This window comes from Pelodiscus sinensis, chromosome 6 (assembly GCF_049634645.1).
Source record: "Pelodiscus sinensis isolate JC-2024 chromosome 6, ASM4963464v1, whole genome shotgun sequence".
Taxonomy (NCBI): domain Eukaryota; kingdom Metazoa; phylum Chordata; order Testudines; family Trionychidae; genus Pelodiscus; species Pelodiscus sinensis.
In genome coordinates, this window is record NC_134716.1 from 2,494,020 (window position 1) to 2,515,659 (window position 21,640).

At 52.2% G+C, this 21,640-nt stretch overlaps 1 long non-coding RNA gene across 1 annotated transcript in view; it reads right to left on the reverse strand.

Annotated features, from left to right (window-relative positions):
• The window catches only part of LOC112547764 (uncharacterized), a 153,753-nt gene that overhangs the window by 96,940 nt on the left and 35,173 nt on the right, over positions 1–21,640 (reverse strand). The window contains exons 2-3 of the long non-coding RNA XR_012904571.1: positions 17,423–17,585; positions 16,301–16,438 (exon numbers count right to left, since the gene is read on the reverse strand). This is a non-coding gene — a long non-coding RNA (uncharacterized LOC112547764). The remainder of the gene's footprint in view (positions 1–16,300; positions 16,439–17,422; positions 17,586–21,640) is intronic.

Here is a 21,640-nt window from a genome sequence, read left to right on the forward strand (position 1 = left end):
CGCTTGGACTCAAACCTGAGTCAGAGTTTGGGCTTCAGGAGCAGTGTAGATGTACCTTAAGTGACTTAGGAACACACTATCGAAAGCCAGTAGGTCTTGTGTTCCCACGTTGCTTAGATACTTTTGCAAACCCCACCCATCATTACAACCAGACTGATATCGGTGTAACTACGTCGCTCAGGGGCATGACAAATCCACACCCTAAGCACAGTTAGTTACACCAACCTAGTCCCTGAGGTAGGCAGCGTTACGTTGATGGGCGTGCTTCTCTCCAGAGGGTGGCCATATTTCCCGATGGTGAACCCGGGACACCTGGTAGAATGACTCGCAGGCAGGTGACTCCAAAGGCAATCGGTCAGAGCGACACAGTACAAACGTTCAAATTAACATCCGCTTGGCTGAGCCTGTTCTAAAGAAATGCTCGTGGTTGGAGTCTTTGTATTTACCTTGCACAGGGAGAGGTGACTCTCCCCCCGTACACCTCTCTCGCACTGGGGGGGGTGACTGACCAACCTGACCTGACCGGGCCCCCGGGACAGATCCACCTCTCCTGATACCTGGTGCTGAGCCTCCTCCAGGCACTCTGTAAGAGCCTGCCCCCTTTCCAGGTGGCTGTTGAGGTTCACCCCCGAGCGTGGCCAGCAGCAGCCTTGCGATACGGAGGGAGAGGAGGGAGGGGAGCTGCTTCCAGCCGAAGGGCAAGGCAGGCATGACCTGACTCGAGTGTCTCCAGAGGGCAACTCTTCTCCCCGCCTCACTTTAGCTGAGGGGCGGAGAAGCTTCCCCAGGCCAGCGCTGTGTGGGGCTTTGGCACACGCAGGGCTTAGCTCGGCCTGGCCAGCCACCCAGGCCAGAGGGGGTTGAGCTGTCCCTGGGGGCCAGTCCAGCCAGGAGGGCTCCAATACTGGACTGTCCCTCTAAAAATGGGACAGCCGGCCTCCCTACCCATGGGGCATGTGGATTGACCACTCCGAGGGGAGCTGCTCTCCTGTGGGCACTTCCTTGCTGCGCAGCTACACCGCTGTCCGTGACAACAGGCCCTGCCTCCGGTTTCTCCACCACCCGCTGAGAGCTGGCCGGCCTTCGGGTTGGCAGCGACTTCCACAGATGTCCAGGCTCTTCCCCGCCGAGGAAGTCTGGTGGCCAGCGAAAGCAGCTGGAAACAAAGGAGAAGAATTAACCAGGCAGCTGCCTCCGCCACGGGGGGCTTTGGTGAGCCAGATGCCGACGCCAGCTTCAGGAGCAGGGGCAAAGCTTCACCCCTGAGTGCAAGAAAATCCAGGGGAAGAGGGTTTATACTATTAGCTTGTTTCACTGTTTTTGTGTGTTTGTTTTTGCTATGTGCTGCCTCCCTCTTAAGAGAAGCGGGTGCTACAAGCCAAGCTGGAATTTCTCTTGGTAAACTGAAGTACAAATCCAGGTCAGGCCTGGAGCACAACCTAGGGAAAGCCACACCCAAGAACCCCCTTCAAAGAGCGTTACGGCTGTCAAGTCCTATGCGCCGCAGGTAGGAGAGGCCAGAGTGAAGGCGGAGTCTGTCCCGTTGTCCCCTCCCGGCAATTGCAGCTGCACGGATGTGCTTCACGCAGGCAGAGGTGTGTTGGGGACTGAGGAGGGGAGGCCACATACTGCAGCGCTGGCGGCCCTGCCCGCCTGCCCCCATGGCTCCAGAGGGGCGGTCAGTCCAAACCTGGCTGCTTGGATTATCTGCCCATCCCTCTGAACCAAGTCCGGCACGGCTGGATTATCTGACTGCCCGGAGCACCTTCCGTGCGCATGTCACTCTCCACACTGAGGCAAGTCTGGGCCCGAGTGCTGGGATCAGGGGCTTTGCCAAGACCCAGGGCTCTTTGCTAAGTCAGTGGCCTATTTCCGGGTGGCTTGCAGGCCATGCTCTTCCCTGGCATGGGGACGAAGGCTTAGCTCGTGCTCCGGGAGCAGCTCTGCGGCAGATCGACTCCAAGAGCCGAGGCAGATCCCTGCACCGCTTCTCTACCTCGTGTACTCTGCTGGGCTTTGACGCCTGTCCCAGAAGGGTCTCTGGGTTCCTCTTTCCCGGCCTGGCTTTGTAAAAACAGAAGCACCATCTGTAGGAGTAAATGGCCCAGCGTGGGACAGAAATCCTGCTGGAGGGGCGGGCGTGGGGCGAAGGGACGTCTGGAACCAGCCCCCGCGGTGGATTCTGTGGGCGTGCTGGATGGCTCCAAGACAAGCTCGTGATGCTGCAGAGAGTGACGTGTCACTGCTCCCGGCTGCTAGCGGAGAAAGGATGGCCAGGCTAAGCTGCGGCTGAGAAGCGACGAGCTGATCGATCTGTGATCTGCTGGGCACCGCCGTCTGTAAGGACACTGGGGCCGTGGGTTCAGAGCGGGATGCTTCCTCTCCTGCCAAAGGAGAATGTGCGTGGCGAGCCACCGAAGGCCCCACGGGGCTGGTTTCAGATAGCGGCACCGAACAGCCACACCTGAAGAGCAAAAAGGCAGCAAGAAAACAGGCTCACAATGGACAGGGCAGCTCTGCTGCCATCCCCCGCATGTGGGGATTGTTCTGAGCAGGGAAAAATCCATGGGTGGAACTCCCTGGCCTGTGTGACACAGGGGATGAGAGTAGATGATCGTGACTTTTTCTGCCAGCCTTCCTCTGTAAGGGGAAAACATGGCTAGGAGAGGTAGCAAGGAATAGTTACTGGATTTCTTCACAAAACCTGTGGAACTCCTTGCCAGAGGAAGTTGTGAAGATCAGGACTTTCAGAGGGTTCAAACAAGAGCTAGATAAATCCATGGAGGTTAGGCCCATCGATAGCTACTAGCCAGGATGGGCAGGGATGGTGTCCCTAGCCTCTGTTTGCCAGGAGCTAGGAATGGGCGACAGGAGATCAATCACTTGATGAGCAGGTGCAGCTGCTCTCAGCTGGCTGATCACATTTCAAATCCGGATTGGCAAGGGCAGCCCATCTGGCTTTGCATTGACTCTGGGGCACATGCCATTGGCTGCTGTCAGCAGGCAGGATACCGGGCTAGATGGGCCTTTGGTCTGACCGTTCTTCTGTTTAATGGACAGAACCACAATGTGAATGTTGCCCTCCTTGCTCTGGGTTACCATTCCGGACAAGGACATGCAAGCAAAGCACCTACCTGCTCTAGGCAAAGCTCCACTAATCCTCCTCCTCTTTTGAGAGACCTATTTCTTTCTGAGCGTCGTCTCTCTCAAGCAAGGCGTCTCCCAACACAGAACTGTGCTTTTCCCCACAGCGGCTTTAGAGCTTGCAGAACTACAGCCGAGCCGGCTCCCCATTCCAGGCAATAAAAGTTACATTTTAGAGAGAGAAAAGTTCTCTCGTTATTGCCTCCGTAATTGGCCCCCGGGAGGCGCAATGAACGTTTGATGGGCTTTTTAAGCAAAGTCCTTTTGTTTCCAGGGTAGTGTTAATAGACTCTCTGTGCCTGGCAGCTCTGAGATCCAGAGGGCTGCAGAGCTGGAGAGGTTAGTGTATTATCTTCGGCTCGCCTTTGCCCTGCAGGCTTGTCTCTAAATCCCCTGTTGAGTCCTGCTCCCAACCTTCATGCCGTGCCCGAGTTTTTAGAACCACAACGCGAAGATCGCCCTCCTCACCCTGGGATCCCAAGGATTCTCACACAGGTCCATCACCCCGTCTCCTCCAACAGCTCCAGAGCAGCCTCCCGCCATCTGTCTTCCTTTAGGCATGAAAGGAAGGCTTCCTTTTTAATGTCTCTAATGATCTGTCAGTTCCGATTTCACACCACCCATCCCATGCAGCAGTTCCAGCTCCTCTTCGCAGGCAGGTCCCATTCCAAATCTGGGTTGGCCAGGGCAGCTCAGCTGGCTTGGCACGGACCCAGATCTCTCCTGGAGCAGATCCTGCCCTGGGTGGGATTTTGTGACCGTCCTTGGACTGTAACGTAGGGGAGCAAAGGAGCCCTGGAGCAGAGCTGGGTTCCTGATCCTCGAACCATTAAACACATCGAAAGAGCCAGAGGAGGTTGTGAAGACCAGGACTTTGACAGGGTTCAAAAAAGAACTAGATACGTTTGCCTCTGTTTGTCAGGGGAGGGATCGCTTGATTCCCTGGTTCGTTCACTCCCTCTGGGGCACCTGGCATTGGCCACTGTTGGCAGACAGGACCCTGGGCTAGACGGACCTTTGGTCTGACCCAGTCTGGCTGTTCTTATGAGCCAACCACACCCCCGTTTCTAGGAGTGGCGGTGAAGAACAACTTCTCCGACTGACACCGCAGGTAGGCAACGAGAAGGAGTCATGGCAACTTTTGGCCCACTCCACCGGGACTCGAGACAGTTGTAAAAAGTGCTGCCAGCTCATTAACGAGCAAGTCACATTCGCCTGTCATCAGGGAGACAGATTGCTACACAACAGGTGCTGGCTTTTAAGAGAAGTCAATTAAAGGAAATGCTTCAAGGTCACGAAGGCGATGCTGGAATCCTAGCTGAGAGAGGAACCTCTGTGCCTTGATTGCCTCTTCTCTGTGCATCTTTGTGGCACGGGACTAATCAAACCTGCTCCCCGCAGAGGGAGAAGCAAGGTGGTTCTTATGCACAGAGATGGCTGGATGGGTTGTGGGTCGCGACTGACTCCCTGGCAGACGACTGACGCTACCCCCATTGCATTCTGGATCGGTATGTTTGCGGCAGTACCAGCTTTTCATTTGGCGCTGTGCTTCCTCGGGATGAAACCAGGGCAGCTACCACAAGGGGGAAAAACTAATTAAAATGCATCCAATAGAGAAGCCATTTGGCAGCTCTTATGCACGCGAGTAATCCCATTTACTGCCCCAGGAGTCTGCACCAAGGACGGGCTCTCGGATCCTGCCCCCAACAAGGGCACACAAAGGATCTGCATGCTTCTCGGCGTGCATACACTAGCTGGATGGTAGGCCCAAAGTCCTGGAGGCGGGGGAGTGGAAGGAAGGACTGCATTTTTCAATTAAAGGGAAAGCAATGACACTGTGATCAGCTGAAGTGGCCTTTAGAAGAGCATCTGCCCTGGGGTTTGTTTCGCACCACCAAACATAAATATTCAGGACTTTTCAAATGAGATTGTCACCCGGATCCAGCCGTCTGCGGAGCCTCCCGGGGGTGGGTTTTCTCTTGTTTTGTCTCTTTCACTTAGCAAATCAGACCAACACCAAGGCGGCCAAAACTCAGTGAATTATTCACGTCAAAACACAATGCAACTTACTAACCGATGGATCTTTAAAGGCCATCTCTCAGGCAGCCAAATAATTCCACGGCTCACGCCGCAAAGCTGGTGACATTTAGACGGCATCAAACATGCATGGAGAGACATTGATTGTAACCAGATTGCCCAGAACCAGTTACCATCCCTCTGAGCGCAGAGAAGAAAGAAGCCTGGAGAACAATCGACACTCGCTTCGCCCAGGGGCCTAGGTCATAGAAGGGAATTCGCCTTGGTCTCAGGTGGGAAAGAGAAAGGAGGACCCCAGTGGTTAAGGCAATAGCCCTGAATTCAGAAGAGCGCCGTTCCATTCCCTGCTCTGCCACAAACTCCCCGTGTGATCTTGGGCAAGTCACTTAGTCTCTCCGTGTCTCGGTTTCTGTATGCAAAATGGGGAAGAGCCCTGCAGTATTTCATAGAAAGAATATTACAAATGGTAAGGTTACATTAACAGGGGCCATGAGAGGACCCCAGGATAAAGAGAGAGGAAGTGGGAGACAAATTTCTCTCTCATTGGGAGTGGCCTCCCTGGCACCACCAACTGCAGTGCTGTCCATATTCCCCCAACCCTGGCTGCGTCCACCCCTTTCCTACGAGCACACGTCAGGGGTTCACCAGCAAAAGCTTTTCATTTGGACCGATTGTCGTTGTAGCACTGCTGGGCCCTGCTGGCCTGCCGGAAAGCCAGCAAGCAGGCTGGGCCTGGCCCAGTTGGCCTCTGGAGAAGTCAGGGGGCCAGAACCTGGGCAGAGCGATCCGCTTGGTTATCCGCTCTCCTTGCTACGGATGGATTCCCCGACCCACTGCGGCACCGAGCCCCTCGTACACCAGGGTCACCCTCCCACCTCAGCGCAGCTTCTCAGGCACAAAACTGGCATCAAGCCAGCTGGGGGCGCTAGAGGAGCCGGCCCTATGCAGCACAAGGCCTACCCCACGCTGGCCAGCCATACCGACTTCCCAGCCCTGCGGGGCAAAAAGGGGGACGGGGTTGCCCTGGGTCTGCAAGAAGGGTGGATTAACCCCAGTGCAAATAAACCAAGGTGATAACGTAAAGAGACCCACAGCCGGGCCCTCCACTGGCGAGAATCAGCAGCGCCCCATTGATTTCACCGGGGCTACACCAGCTGACAGCAGAATTTTAATATTCACTAAATATTTCACAGAGCCGCTCTCTCCTGCACGGGCTGTCTACAGCACCAGTGCATGACCCGTTGTGCCGTCCCAACCCCCTCGCCACGAACAGCGTGGCCTTGCCCTCCCTCCAGTAATTAGCTGTAATCCACTGTGATATCCAAATGAGGAAGGCAGAGGCACACCGCCACGGGGGCTATGAATAAAGCCCATTTCAGGCCACCTAGCGCATGTTGACAAGCCCCAGGGCACTGTCTGCAGAATTATTACTAATGTATTATTTAACGTTGTTATTCTTCCAACCACAACTATTTGCTTGTCCCTTTCAAGCTCTGGACTCGGCAAAATTAACCGAGGCCCCTTCAAGGCATAATAAACAGCAAGCAGTAATTACAGGAAACGGGCTCAACGCAGCTTTGGTGCAACTTTGTAACGAGGGCAGGAGACAGCAGGCAGGAACAGGGCTCAGGCCGGCTAGCGCTGGCGAAACATTCACGTTGGCCTTTGCCGCTCGCAAGGAGCTGGGTGCAATAGACGTGGGGTACAGCGGAGACAGGGCTCCCTCATTGCTAGAGCACCTCCTTCTGTCCTTCACAGCCGCTCTGTGCCACTGGGGTGCGCCCTTCCTTCACGGCTCAGCAACCATCAGCCACTACGTTCTGTACGTTGTCCATCATCTGGCCTCATGGCTCTTTCCCTCGGCTACTTCCCACTCCACTGCCCATAGGCTCTTCCTTCAGTTCCAGGTTCCCATGGCTTCACCCTCTCCCTGGATCTCCCCTTTTCCCCCCCTCCACGCCCAGAGAGTGACCACTGGCTTCCACACTGCAGCCCCTTTCTGCTGCAAACTTCCTGGCTTTACTTAGTCAAGTTCCTCCCCGGCAGGGCTCCTTCCCAGCCAGACTCCACCAGATGCTAATTGGCCCTTATCTGCATGACCATAACCCCTGCAGAGCGTGAACACTCCATTGGAGAGAGTCACGCAGGAACCAGTTGTCACGGCCAGATCCTGAAGCGGGTTTGTACTGGCTGTTCTGAAGGACCCCGGGAAGTTACAAACCCAAGGGAGCAGCACGCCAGCTGGGCTCCACTGGAGCGTAGCAGTGCTCCAGCCGTGCATACGTTGGAGCGGATATCGATTGCTGCACCAAGGAATGGTGCACAGGTTTTATGATCCAGCTACACCGAGGTGCTACACTCCATATTCTTGGGTGCCATCTACTGGCACGTTCGCTGTTTACACAAATACACAGACAGAGAACTCTTGTACCAAACCTAGCGCTGTCAGAACATTGCCCTGCGTCAACAACGGGAGAGGCGATGCTGGAGACAGCTGTTCTTCACCCAGGGATTCCACCTGGTGGGTATCCTTTGCTGGCCCATCATAATGGGTTTTCAGCCCTGTGAGCCCCCAAAGGGCCCCACGGGATCTGAATGGCAGCGAGTGCCTTGGCTTCTCATCTCCGAGAAGAATGTTAACACAGGGCAAGAGGCAACAAAACTAATCAGGCTTCAAAGCACGGGTTTTGCCCACTGGAACTGGGGTACTTCTGAGTGTCCCCACCTGGGCTCCCTTGCACACGGTGATGTGACAAGCCGCAAATCACTCCAGGTCCTGCACTTGACATCCACAGGCAGGGACACACCCCACTAACTTACCTGGTTGCTTCTCCCAGCACTTCATGAACCAACGTCAAAGCGGCTCCCGCCAATTCCCCCCCCCCCACCCAGACCCACAGCCTCAGACTCCGGAGCAGTACCTCCCCTCCCTCAACGTGGAGAGGTCATGCGCCAGCTTTGGTATGCCATGCAGAGGTTTCGTCAGCACTTCAAGTAAAATACACGGTTTGGGGTAAATTAGAAAACAGATTGATCAGCTGCAGAAAGATTTTAAGTGGCTATAAGTAGTAGGCATGAAAGCACAGAGATGGTTATACAAAGAAAATACAAATAAGCACACAATCTATACCGGGATGGGGAATCTTTTTGGGGTCAGGGGCTGCTGACCCACAGAAAAATCATTCAGCGCTCCCTCACTGACACACAGCAGGGCCTAGAGGGACCCAGACTCCTCCGGTGATCTTCATCTTCTCAGCATGTTAGCAAATCACTATGGGTATGTCTACACTGCCACCCTAGTTTGAATTAGGGTGGCTAATGTAGGCATTCAAAGTTGCAAATAAAGCCCGGGATTTAAATATGCCAGGCTTCATTTGCATCTTGCCGGGCGCCACCATTTTTAAATCCCCGTTAGTGCGGACTCCGTGCCCGCAGCTACACGCGGCATGGAGTAGGTAGTTCGAATTAGGCTCTCTAGATTTAAATTTTTAGATTTAAAAATGGCGGCGCCCAGCAAGATGCAAATGAAGCCCGGGATATTTAAATCCCGGGCTTCATTTGAAACTTCGAATGCCTACATTAGCCACCCTAGTTTGAACTAGGGTGGCAGTGTAGACATACCCTATGGGTCTGGACAGGGGAGAATGCATTTCCTTTCTGCCGGTCCTCATCACAGCCCTGTAGATATAAGCACTTCCACCCACATTCCATTCAGTTTTGTATCTGGGCTTCTGGAGAGAAGCCAACTTTTCTCTACACTTTTCTATTGCATCCTTATGAATAATTAGGCCTACAGACGGTCAGGTGGCTAAATAAATTTTAGATGAAACAGTTTGGCCCAGAAAATGCAATTTCACAGTAATGTGTTGATTTTGATAAAATTTGCCAGAAAAATGTTGAATTGACTCCTTTGGACTTTCCATTTTGGTTTCCAGCATGTCAAAACATTTCTGTATCAATAAGATGAAAACATTTTAACTGCTTCGTTAAGAGGCTTCTATTATACTAATTGTCATATATTATATTTCCTATTATAATATTTCAACATCATAAAAAGCTTTGGAAGGAAGAAGAAAACATTTCAGTGTTTCCACATCCATTTTTTAGGATTTTTTTTGTGTTTGTTTCACAGTAAATTTTGACATGTCAACTTTTCATTTCAATGCCGAAGGAAAATACATTTTACAAGTTCCCAAGAGCTGGAAAATCCACATTCTGACCAGATTTGATGTCACCATTGTGCATTTAGGAGGAACCATTTACTTTACATCTTAGTGGAGAAGCGTCTCAAAATCGAGACCAGTTGAGTTGCCGGAAGCAAGCAGGAAGTGTGTCGTGTGCGCGATGGAAGCATCTCAGATACAGCCAGTTGAAATTTTCCAGTGAACATTTTTCGATGACAACGGCCTTTTCTTGCCATGAAATGGAATCAGCAAATAGCCTCCAGATCCGCTCCTCGTTTTGTGAAATCACCACACAGCCGCCGATGAGGTCTCCATGGCAGCAAAGGGGCAAGTATTCCCTACTGTTAGAGATTTTGGCTTGAGGCTAGGAAAGTGTTTCTCCAATGAGCTCCACAGAGCACTAGCAACCATGCCCATCTCCAGAACAGGGCGCGGTGGAACAGGACTGGCAGCCAGGGGTTCAGCACAGCTAGGATTGCTCCCTAGGGAGGAGGAGACTAGTCTAGAACAGAGTTTAAGCAAGGCTAGGGGAGCAGCGAGAATCCTATGGCAGGGATCTCACCTAGCTACATCGCTGTGATGCTGACAGGTGCCAACTGCTGCCATGCGAGGAAGCGTAGATCTAAAGACAATCACAGAGCGCAGTGAAGTCAGAGTGCTCCAACCGCCCTCCTTCAGACTCCACAGAAGGAGCAATCAAACCCCTTTGCATGGTAAAGAGCTGCAGACAATGCGGGCTACCGCCCAAGGCACCATGCTGCAAGGCAGGGCCGCGGCAGAACTCACTCAGAGGGATAACAGGGATGCCAGCACAGGCGCTAGGACCTCGGCTGAAGGCAGAGTGTGCTGGCGGCAGATGGAAACACGAGTGTGAGGCGGGGAGGCTGCAAAGAAACAGATGCTTCTTGGGCACAGCGGATGCTGGAGGCCTGGGGGCTTCTGAGCAAGGCTGCTGCCTGTTCAGGAAAGCCAGATTTTGTATCATCTTGTTTATTACCAAAAAAAAAAAGAAGGGACCTAAGAATATCCTCGACTCTCTTCGTCAGTGTCTCATCCTAATGGGAACAGCCCTAAAAAGCCCTGACTCCAGGCTAGCTGCATGTGCCAAAGGGATCACAGCACCACAGGGATGTCAGCCAACACCTTGCTGATGTGGCATCTTCTTGTTCCTTTACGCCTGTCAAGCAGCACTAACCATCAATCATGCTCGTCAAGCGGCCTTCCGGCATAGACGCTTCCACTCCTACAGAAGCCCCTTTCTCCTTTCCAAACACTCAGCCTCTTGCTGGCTGAAGAGGAGTTGATTTCTGGCCAGACAGGCTAGTTCCATCAGGGGCTCGTTAGTTAAGTTCAGAAAGTAAATGCAAAGCAGCGGCGGTCCTTTGGACAGTGCAGGCGTGCTGCAGGCGAGGCCGGGAGTTCTGACACAGAAGCTCGGCGGCAGAAACAAGCCATCAGGCTCTCTCAGCAAACAAAAATAATAGCTCTCCTTACACCACAGGCATCCTTCCCTTACATGTATAGATCTTTGTGGGAAAAGAGTAGGGAAATTATGCATTCCCACTCACCGCTGCAGAAACATCTGCAGTCCCAGTTCACACGGACACCGGGTAAGCATATAATCTGGCCGCTGTGATCAGCTGACTCCAGCCTGCATTTATACTATTGCTAATATGTCATTCCGTTTACACGGAGGTCCTACCAGGAACTAGCAAGCTCCCACGCTTGTACATTCGCTGTTTACCTTACTCCATCTGCTGGGATATGCAGCTCTCTGCAGAAGCACTGCAAACGATGGCAATTTTAGCCATGCTGGGTGGTATTGGTGCACCTTCGTCAATTCCTTTACCAAAGCCAGATCCTGACAGTAAGCACGCAGGGTTTGTTTGTTTCCAGGAAACTTTCCTAGCTGGTCAAAGAAGCCTCCAAAATATAAGTGGGAAGCAAGTCTCAGCATCTCAGAAACCTAGCAGACCTCTGCAACCAGAGATGGAAAATGGCAGTAAGGCGATTTCTCAATGACCCTTCCCACTTAAAGGCCAAAATATCAAATTAACTCTAATAATTTGTGAATTGTCAACCAGGGAGGGGTGATCAAGGTGTCCTTTCAGATCCCTAATCTGGTCTAAATGTTAAGAAATGAATCTCATGGAATACAGCTGTTCTGTAGCAGTTTGGGATCCCAGAACCAGTCACTCTGCTGTCCAACATATACTTGTTGTTTTAACGGTATTGTCTGCAGATCCCAACCTGGATCAGAGGTCCAGTGTGCTAGGCGCTGCACAGACCTGCAAGGTGGATCAGTCTCTGCCCTGGACAGTTTGCAGTCTAAATGGAGAAGACAAAGGAAAGGAGAAAGAAAGGGTTAGTGTCTGCATCTGACATATGAGAGTTGAAGCAGAGAGATTAAATGAGAGGAAGTCGGTAACAAATCTAGAAGCCAGAGCCATATCTCCCGAGTCCCTCCTATTTGAACAATTCTATCGCAATGGTTTTTAGACTGCCCTTCTCGCTCTGATGTCTGAATGCCTGCCAGGAAAGCATTCAACAGCATGACAAACATTTGTCATGCGTGTTACTTCACTTGTCAGGTCTTTGGGGGAGGACCAGTGTTCCCGGTATGCTAAACACGTAGGCAGCCGCCCAGAAGAGATTCCAATACCACCCAGCTGATTAGCAGAGCAGCCAGCGTGCCTACAGCCAGCGGCCTGTGTTTCTACTGGTGGTGCACATCTGCACAAGCCTGAGTGCATATAACAAAATTTATTCCACGCTTGAGTGAAAACCAATTAGAGGGACCATTGGTAGAGATGGTCTTGTGTGTCATGGTGCATGTACAGCGCCTGGCACAACAGGATCCTGCCCCATGACAAGGGCTCCTTGCACAATGGGAATACATATAAACCAATAAGTAAATGCCAGGTGCAAGGCTCATCCTCGCTCTCAGAGTTGCCCTCCTCTTCGGCTTCCATACCTGCAATGTGCTACCCACGACCCAAAGGACAGAGGATTTTTACACTTTGCCTCTCCTACAGGTAGCTCTGTGCTCATGCCACTCGCTGTTAGTTCTTGGGTGCCCCCCCCCCACAGCCATGCTTGTAAAAGGGCTCTGAGTATCGGCACCCCCAGAACAAACAGCTGTTTGATCGGGGGTGAACCTGCCTTTCAAACCATACTCTCTCAGTGGCAGAAATGATTCTTTCTAGACAGCTTCTGCAGCGTATGGTGCAGCATGAAAACGTGAGCAGCACACGCACACACACACACGGGCACACACAGAGATACATTTCTTTGGTGCATTACGGCAGACAAACAATGCGACAGCAAGAGCAATCGCCTGAGCCCGCCTGACTGCAAGGAGCAACAGAGAGCCCGGAGCAGTTACCCGCTGAAGGAGTCAGGAGGAGCTGTTTTACACACTAGCACGATTCAAACGATTTTGACGCTCTCCAACTAATTGCCGCAGGTTTAAAGAAGGGGTCAAAACTCCAGTGTAAACCACACACGTTGGAGCCTTCCCACGTCCAGGTAAATATTCCATATTATACAGGCTGCAGGCAATGCAAGGAGGTCGGGTTTTCTTTTTACATTCGAATATCAATTTCATCTCCGTCTGGCCACTACGGAAACGGGAGAATGGGGAACCCCTAGAAAAGAGGCTAGTAAAAAAAGTTGAGTGCCTACATTGGCACAAGCCAGGATAAAGTTGAAAAGCAACGGAACAAAGCATGGAGCAACGGCTTCTGGCCGTGGGTTAGCAAGAAACTTCCCCTAGGGGTAGGTTGTTCCAGAATTGTCCAAGATGGAGCTCCAGGCCTCTTCCTAGGATATTAGTCCAAATCCAAACACACCCCTTGTCGGATCTGGGACAGTCTCACTGCAGTCCACTTCTGGAAGCAATAGCCAGATTCTCTGGACATAAACATCACAGCACATGTCACCAGCTTCATTCGGAGCCCTTCTCTAAGGAAGGCTGGAAAGTTACGAGCCAACACCTCACTGACCGCACCAGCCGAGCAATGTCATTACAAGCGGCCTTCATCCATTATGCCCCAAACCAGGAATGACTGTCCTTAACCCTTTGCCTCAGAGAGATCGAATGGTTCCGCTACCACGCTGCAAGCTGTCACAGCCCCCCTTCCCTGCAATAAAACTGGCCAGCCTCAAGGGTTGGTTCAGATAGCATCTTCCTTGACTTGCACCATAAGGCGGCTATTGACTACGCTGCTCCCACTAAGCCCTTCATTGCTATTCAGGTCAGATTCTCCCCGGGAAGTGGGTGCAGTTTCCAGCAACTTCACTAGAAGCTGTGAGCGTGCATGTCAGGGCAAGCTTTAGGCTTAAATCTGATGAGTTTTACAGATTACTGACACGCCGCAGACAGATACAGCAGCCGTGAGGAACTCTTGAGACTACAGAGCATTTATCCTTATCCTTCGGGGAGAGCGCTTACCCACTTTCGGGCACTGCCTTCAGGCAGGCCTGAGCTTACTGAGGGTTGTAGCCATTCGGAATCGATTTCTTTTTCAAGTCAACAGCTGCATAACGGTCACTTCTTTCTCCTCGAGATTCGCACCCCTTGCCGGTAGCTCCACTTCGGCTGCATTTCCCTCCTTTATTTACGAGACAGACATGTTGAAACTGTATCAGAAGCTGTACCAAAGTCAAGATGGACCAGGTCTACAGCTTTTCCCCTCTCCACAAGGCTTGTTACCCTGGCAAAGACAGCTATTGGGTTGGTCTGACCCAATTTGTCCTTGCCAAGTCCAGGCTGACTGTGGCTTATCACCTTATTATCTTCTAGATGTTTGCTAACTGATTGCTCCATTATTTGCTCTGTTATCTTTCCAGGTGCAGAACATCAGCTGCCTGGTCTGCTGTTCCCCAGGCTGTCCTCCTTTCCCTTTTTACGGATCGGCACTATACAGGAGAGCAATATTATCCATGTAAACCAGCCATAGAATGGTTGTTCCAAATTGCCAGCCTTCAGTGGACTGGGAAAGTCACGATAAACAAACAGGCGCTAAAGACAAAAACAGTCTGCAAAGTACATCACCACCCGCCTACCAGAGGTGGTCAGAAGGAGGGGAAGGATGGAGAGAGGGGCACCCACCCCTTATTTTGTCAACCCCAGGAACGGGGGAAGGCTATGACGAAACTGAGGCATCAGTGCCTGGGAGCACACCTGCAAGACCCACTCCCCCAGCCAAGACCTTTGGGATGAAAATCCCAATAATAGGACTCAAGTCCATACCTAACTGGGCATAGCAAGTCAAAGGATGGGAAGCTAGTCTGCCAATGGCCCAGCCCACAGAAACGTCCGTGGACATCATGCCTGGTTTGGTGAGGAGTGAATCTGTGGACTGTGCCAATGGGAGCTGTGGTCATGTTATGACTGGGAGCAGCCTGGAAGGCTTTTGAGACAGCCAGCTACCATACGCACATTCCTTCACGGCATTGTGCACATCCGGCACGGTGCGGCATTTCTGGGTGGCGGCTTTTCTCTTTTAGCTCTCCTGGTTTTATAAAGACACACTAATGACAACTCGGCAGTTCTCCTACGCTCTCTGCCCCTCCAGGATTTTCAGTCTCGGAGAACACAACTTTTCTTTTCGTTAGTAAATGGCTTCCTAATGACTGAAATGCTGTACCTGAAGGGTTATTAAATAGCCGAGCTTACTTTTTTTCCTTACATGTCATCTGAGGTTGTGCTGAGCTTTTTTTGGTCTATTTATCCCTTGGACTTCTAGGGATGTGTTAAAAAATTCTGCTAGGTGGCCAGAGGGCACTAATTATGATTAGTTTCCATTTGTCATCCAACAGCAGGTGGTGTTATGGCAGACTAGAGCTTTTTGTAGTTCCCAGTGGCACAGACCATTGGCACAGAAAAGGAAGCGTCTCTCTTGTACGTCCTAACAAACTGTGCAGTGCTTCTCTCTAAAATACACTTCTTTTTCTATCTCCTCCTCTAGAAATATTGTGTTCTTGTAGTCAGACATGGCACACAAATGACTCACCCATAGTAATTAATTTCAGCAATTGTATTTTGGAACAGGAAGCTGAACAGCCAAAGGAATGAACTAATTTAATTAGTTCAAGTTGGATTACTGGATTATTTCTCCATGATGTTAACATCTCAGTTCCTTCTTTGATGGAGTCAAATGTATGTCTTTTGGATTTGGAGCCCTGACCGGTTTACATTTAGCAATATTAGGCAATCAGTACTGACACCCAGGGATTTGGAAATGTCATGCAGAGAGAACAATTTCTTTTGATTGGACAATGGATGTATCAACCAATAACATTTACACCCCCTAACCAGTCAAATAGTTAGGCTCAGCTTGACTTTGTAAGTTTGCCAACATATAGGAGAGAGAAAAAAGTTCTCTCAGGCTGGACTTTCATTATCTACCTCCTGTCTTTTATAGCCCTCATGGTACGGAGTCACCAAATAATGCTCCTAAAGTTCTCCCGGTTGAACAATATGAAGAGTGCAAAGAGAGGCTAAGGAACATGATGGCTGAAAGAAAGAGACAGGCCTAGGGAAATGTTCTGTTACAGGAGGCAGAAAAAGGAAATCAAATCAGAGAGCTCCAGACAGGAAACCAAAATGAAAAGCTGGGGAATTGGGGTTTAATAAATGCAGCAAAGCTTTTGCTTGTGCGGTGTGCGAAGCACCTCCTGTGCCATCCAACTGCCCTCAACCCCAACCTGATTTTCAGCAAAGCAATTCATTTTAAGCACAGGCTTACGTCTCGGGAAGTCAACAGGACTCAGCTCTATGTGGTGCTGAAGCAGGGCCTAACATGGGTGCTAAGGTTCTCCGCACCTTGTAGGACCTGACACAACGATACCAACAGCTTCATCCTGGCACGTCTGGAAGGGTCTTCCAGGCTCGCAGCCACCACCCTGAGAATTGCTGAGATAACTTTTACCTCAGAATCCATCTTGACCGGAAGGCTTGGCCACAGACATCTGTTGTGTTGTTGAGGGAATAACCGGAGAGTCTTGATGCAGCAGAAGGGGAAAGCCCAGCCGGTTTCTTCCATCACTGGCTCTCAAAGCACACGGTGCTGAAAGTAAGAGACTACATTCAAGAGTTGTCCAAGGGCACAAAATGCTCCTCCTCCTCCCTAGAGGATCCAGAGAGACTGACACTATAAATTCACCAACAAGCAAACACACAGAAGCAGCCAATGAGGCAAATCAGAAGGGGCGCAAAGAGATGTGGCTTATACAACTTCATTTCATTTTCAGAAAGAGAAAATTGTTCTTCCTTGCCATGCAACAGCTGAGTTGAAGGCGGGGAAGTCCAGGATGTGCCGTCCACGCAGCACCAGAGAATGAATTTCCAGGGCAAAGAGGAAGGAGCAGAAAAGCTGCAAAAGATTGCACGAGGGGTTAAAGATTCAGAGAGAGAAATGCAATAAAGGGAGACTCATTTTGGGAAATAAATAGCAGGTTTTCCTTAGGTGGGGGAAGTGCCGCCCCGCACCAGGCAATTCCAAACACCAGACTTTAATTGCTTCCTTTGGTTGAATCAAGTGGGAGGAATAGGTTTAAATAAGGACTGCAAGATCTTGATAGGAAGAGGGACTGCAGGGGACAGAACCGCTGCTGCTTTCTCTCAACGGTGCAGATAAATACGTCAGCTCTGCAGCAACATAGCCAAGCACCATATTGCAGAGTGAAAGATGCAAGGAAAATAAACAGTTAGGCGTTGCCAACTGTGGCATGTTGGAAAGGGAGCAGAATCAAATGGTGAATACATTGGCGCTCTAGGAGAGGAACTGGAGGGTCTGCAAAGGCTTGGGTGAAAGAGAAAATCAGCGAGTCGGGAAAACAGCACGGAAAAGGACTTCATTTTAAACGGGCTTCTGTGGGAATCCCTGGTGCTTAACCGTCTCTCCCACCTTGTAGGACTAGGCAGCACTTTAAAGACTAACAAGATGGTTTATTAAGTGATGAGCTTTCGTGGGCCAGACCCACTTCCTCAGATCAAATTGTGGAAGACAAAAGACCAGACTTACACAGCTACATCTCTATTACTCTCCCACCTTGTATGTAGCTCAGACATGCTGGTTGCCTTCCCAGGCCTGGAGCGGCGCCCTGTGAAACTCGAAAGCCGGTCTCTCTCATCGACAGAGGTTGGTCCACTAAGAGGTATTCCCTCATCCACCTGGTCTCTCATCGCCTGGGACCGACACAGTTGCAGCAATGCTGGAAACAAAGACAAGGAAAAGCAGAAATACTGATGAAGGCCCTGTGCTAATGGGGGGTCACTTAGCACAGACCCGCCATGTAACTAGAGCAAGAAAAATATGCAGGGAGGACATGTCAGGAGAGAGAGAGAGAACAAGAGCGAGACAGACAGCTCCTAGGGCAGGAGGAGAGTTCTGCTCCGGAGAGGGCCAGACAACAGGCATTAGCAAGCCCAAATCTCTGCTACCTCCTCCTAATTGACCCATATGGCTCACCTAAGCAGGAGAGCAATTGTCAGACGTGCTCTACTCCCCCTCATCACAGCTGCCTGGCCCCGTTCCTCGCCCTCTCCGTCTCCGTCACTCCTGCACAACCGCGGGGGGCAGAGCACAGTACGTGCAGACGCCGTGGATAGGACCCTGTGGCTTGCCATGACACGGAGGGGAGGGCGAGCACAGCCTCGCGTCATTGCACGTTCCCGGAGGGCTCCCTGGGACACGCCCTCTCCTCTCTGCAGAGCGGGGAGCGTTCCTGTGCAAGGGAAATTGGCCAGGCAGGCAGCCTCAGGCATCCCCCTTCGAGCGGCTCCACACCTCCCACAGCTATCGGCTGCCCCCATCTAAAGGCCTGGCCGAGGAATTTCAGCTGGGGCATGTGCTAAGCTGCTAGGGCAGCAAGCCACAGACAGCAACTGCTTTCCCATCCTGCCCCCCCTTCCGCTCCATCCTGACCTACGTCTCCCAAAGACAATGGAATCCCCCTGTGTGACAGTGTCATGGGGCTGGGCCCTAAAGCTGTAAGGGCCATAGAGAAGTCCTCCAGGCAGCTAGAGTGGCTAGAAGGAAACCAGCCAATCAGGAACCCAGGGGCAGGGGGGACTATATAAGGAGAACTGCAGGACTAGAGGCAGCTCAGTTGCAGCCCAGGCTAGGAAGAGAGAAGGTCAGGGGTGGCTGGCTGACTGGGGAGCTCTTGTGAGCATGATGAACTGAGCAAGGGGCAAGACATTGACTCCAGGAGAAGAGGCCCTGGAGGCACCTCTGGCTCCTGAGTGAGGAACCGAAGAGAGAGGGAAGGAACACGAGCAGGGGGCATCGGGATGGGCCTCTGCTAGGCGTGTACCCCGGAAGGGGCCGTGGTTTCACACATGGCTGTGTGGCTCGGCTGGAGGGCAGAGTAGCGGAACACGCACATGCACTCGGCAAAGCGGGGGCACTCCCGGGAGGGGACTGCCACCCCGTTACAGACAGCCAGAGGAGACACTTGCCAGAGCTGCAGGAGAGGCCCTCTCGTTTGCTTTACGGTAGTGAGAGCGCAACTGGCCCCGGTGCCCACGGCTGTCACCAGAGAGAGCATCGCACGTGTTTCCATCCGCGTGTCCCCACCTGCCTGGCTTTCTTGGTTTTATGGGCCCCAGAAAAAGGAAAGGGAAGAATGCCAGCTCCACCCTGGCTTCCCTTTTCATCTCTCCAGTTCCCCCGCCAGAGTTTTACAGCCCAGGCCGGCTTTCAGTCCGAAGCCCATCCCGGGTATCAAAGCCGGCGCATCTCCAGGAGGCGGCAAATACAGACGCAGCTCCCCAGCGCAACACAGACTCAACTCCCCGCCCCACCGTGGGTTTCTGGAGACACTTGGTATTCTCAGCCGGGTGCGAGCGGTGATTTATTGTTTCATCAGCCACCGTGGGGCTGGCCCGGGAAAAACTGCAGGGAGTAATTGCTGGGCTGTTGGGCCTGGAGGCTACGCTAATGCAGGGGGAAGGGAGCGGAAATGCAGCAGCAGCAATGAAAGGCTTGTGAGAACGCCTGCGTAGGAATCACAGAGAAGGGTCACCTTGAAATCCCTGCTCTCCTCACTGCTTCTCCTAGCGGGTCGCCAAGCGAACAGCAGGCGCTAGGGACGAGGTGCCTCCCACAGACAAGGGGCTGCGGCTTCAGGGTTCATCACGGTTAATTATGAAGGGGCGCACGCCTTGTTCGCTCTCATTATCGCACTGCAGCACTGAGACCAGCCTGCTGGCCCCTCCCTCCGCCTGAGAACAGACACGTCTGTGGTGCTGCCTCTTAATAGCCTGAAAATACGATGCCCCCCGAGAAAGGAGAACCCTTCCCCGGCCCTCGCCACGCTGACGTTCAGCAAGAGGCCAACACAACCCTCAGGGGAGCCAGGAAGAAGGGGCACATTGAACATCACAGCAAGAAAACTCCCTTCTCCTCAGACTTCAGCCGAGACACCGACAGAAAGACAGGAAGGGAGCAACCCTGGGATGCTCGGGAAGAGGAACATCAATGCTGGTGAGCCGGTACCCCGCAGGGCCTAGCCTTGGAGTTCCAGCGGACAAACCAGGCCTTCAGGGCCGTTCTCCTTCCTCGCAGGCCCATTCCCCTTGGGCAGCCGGGGAAGCCGAGTCGAAGCTGGCTCCAGGCTAATGCACGTGATGGGCTCCATCCAGGGAAACTGGGTGAAGCTTAATGACGTGTTATACAGGAGGTGAGAACACATGAGCTAATGGCCCTTTCTGGCCCTCAACACTACCAAGCCGTATCTCCACTGCAATCCCTCAGCCTATGCAGACTTCTAAGGCCTCTGTGGTCCCCAGCACTGCAGTATGTGGATGCTCATGCCCTTAATCACAGCACCCCATTGGTGACAGCCCAACATCGCCTAGTCTAGAGTGGGGAATTTTGAACCTGTGTATACCAGGCGGGTGCTCTAACCACTAGACCCTCCGGTCTTCGCATCCATTTCTCCCAGCGGCTACTTGTCAACACTGACTAATATCCAGGAGAGAATTGTTCTGTTCATGAGACTTCGCAAACACACAGAATTGCCGACTGAGTGAAAGGTTTCATTCTGTTTCTTTTGTGCCATTGGCACAATCAACCCTCTTGAGGGTTTCCGTTTAGCCGCAGAACGAGGTTCTTGAGCTTGTGAGAGGAAGCATTACCTCATACCCAAGAATCGAGGGGCATTATTCCACAGCACAATACCCCCACCACAACTCTCTGGGAGCTCAAAAATACATTGTGTTTCCTCTTCTCGGAAGCCTGCTTATTGTTTGGAAACTCTCCTGTGTTCTCGCACTCCATCATAAAGGACTAGCAGACGTACCCGGCATTACTCGGATCCTTCAGGGCAGGGGCTGGTGATGTGGGGGGTGCAGGCATCAGGGCAGGGTCCTGGGGATATGGTTGGGGAGTGCAGGAGGCTAGGGGCACGGGGCGTGTGAGAGTGGGAGTTGGGGGTGAGGAGGGGCTCAGGGAAGTGGGGGGTCCTATCCAGCATGGGCCTCTTTTCTCCCTGCCCCCCACACTGGCCAAGGACCAGGAGGGAGGAAAGGGTTTGGGGTAGGGGGGCTACTTACCGGTGTGCTGGTAGCCAAGCCCTGCTGTCCACTTCTTTGATGCTGTGGCTGCCCCAGTATAGCTCCCCCCTGCGCTTGCTGCCCCTAGTGGCCACTCTCCGAAAGCAGCCCCTCCCTTTCCATGCTATGGAAAACAGTCCCCTTCCTGGGCTTCCGGTTGTCCTGGTACAAGCGACCCCTGCCCTTGCTTTAAGTTAAGAGAAGAGGAAGCTGCCTACCCAATCTGGTGGCTCTAGCTCTTGTCATTTCTGAAGAGTTTTTGAATAAGCGGACTCCAAGACACACACTAAAATACTAGACAGACAGACAGTCAGACAGACAGTCAGACAGACTAAAATATGTTGTTCTGGTGACTTCTGCACTTGCACCGTGGTTTATCTGCACCAAGTATGTCCAAGGTCTGACCTGTCCAACACACTTCAGGGTGTCTGAGCGCAGTGGGGCTACCTGACGGTGTGAATTGCTTAGTCGAGTCCATAAAGACCAGGATGCTCTGTAGTCACTGCATCCGGGCAGCTAACGGGGATAGAAGCTTCTAGGCTGCGTGTGTGCCGGCTGCTATATCACGTGCCGTCCCGGCTCGGCTGGGACAGCTATTGACACTGCATCCCGGCCGTGGGGATGTTTCAGCCTCTGGGCCAGGCCTACAAGATGTAGCCACCTCCACACGGGTCCACATGCCCACAAAGAAATGGCTTCCCTGCACAGT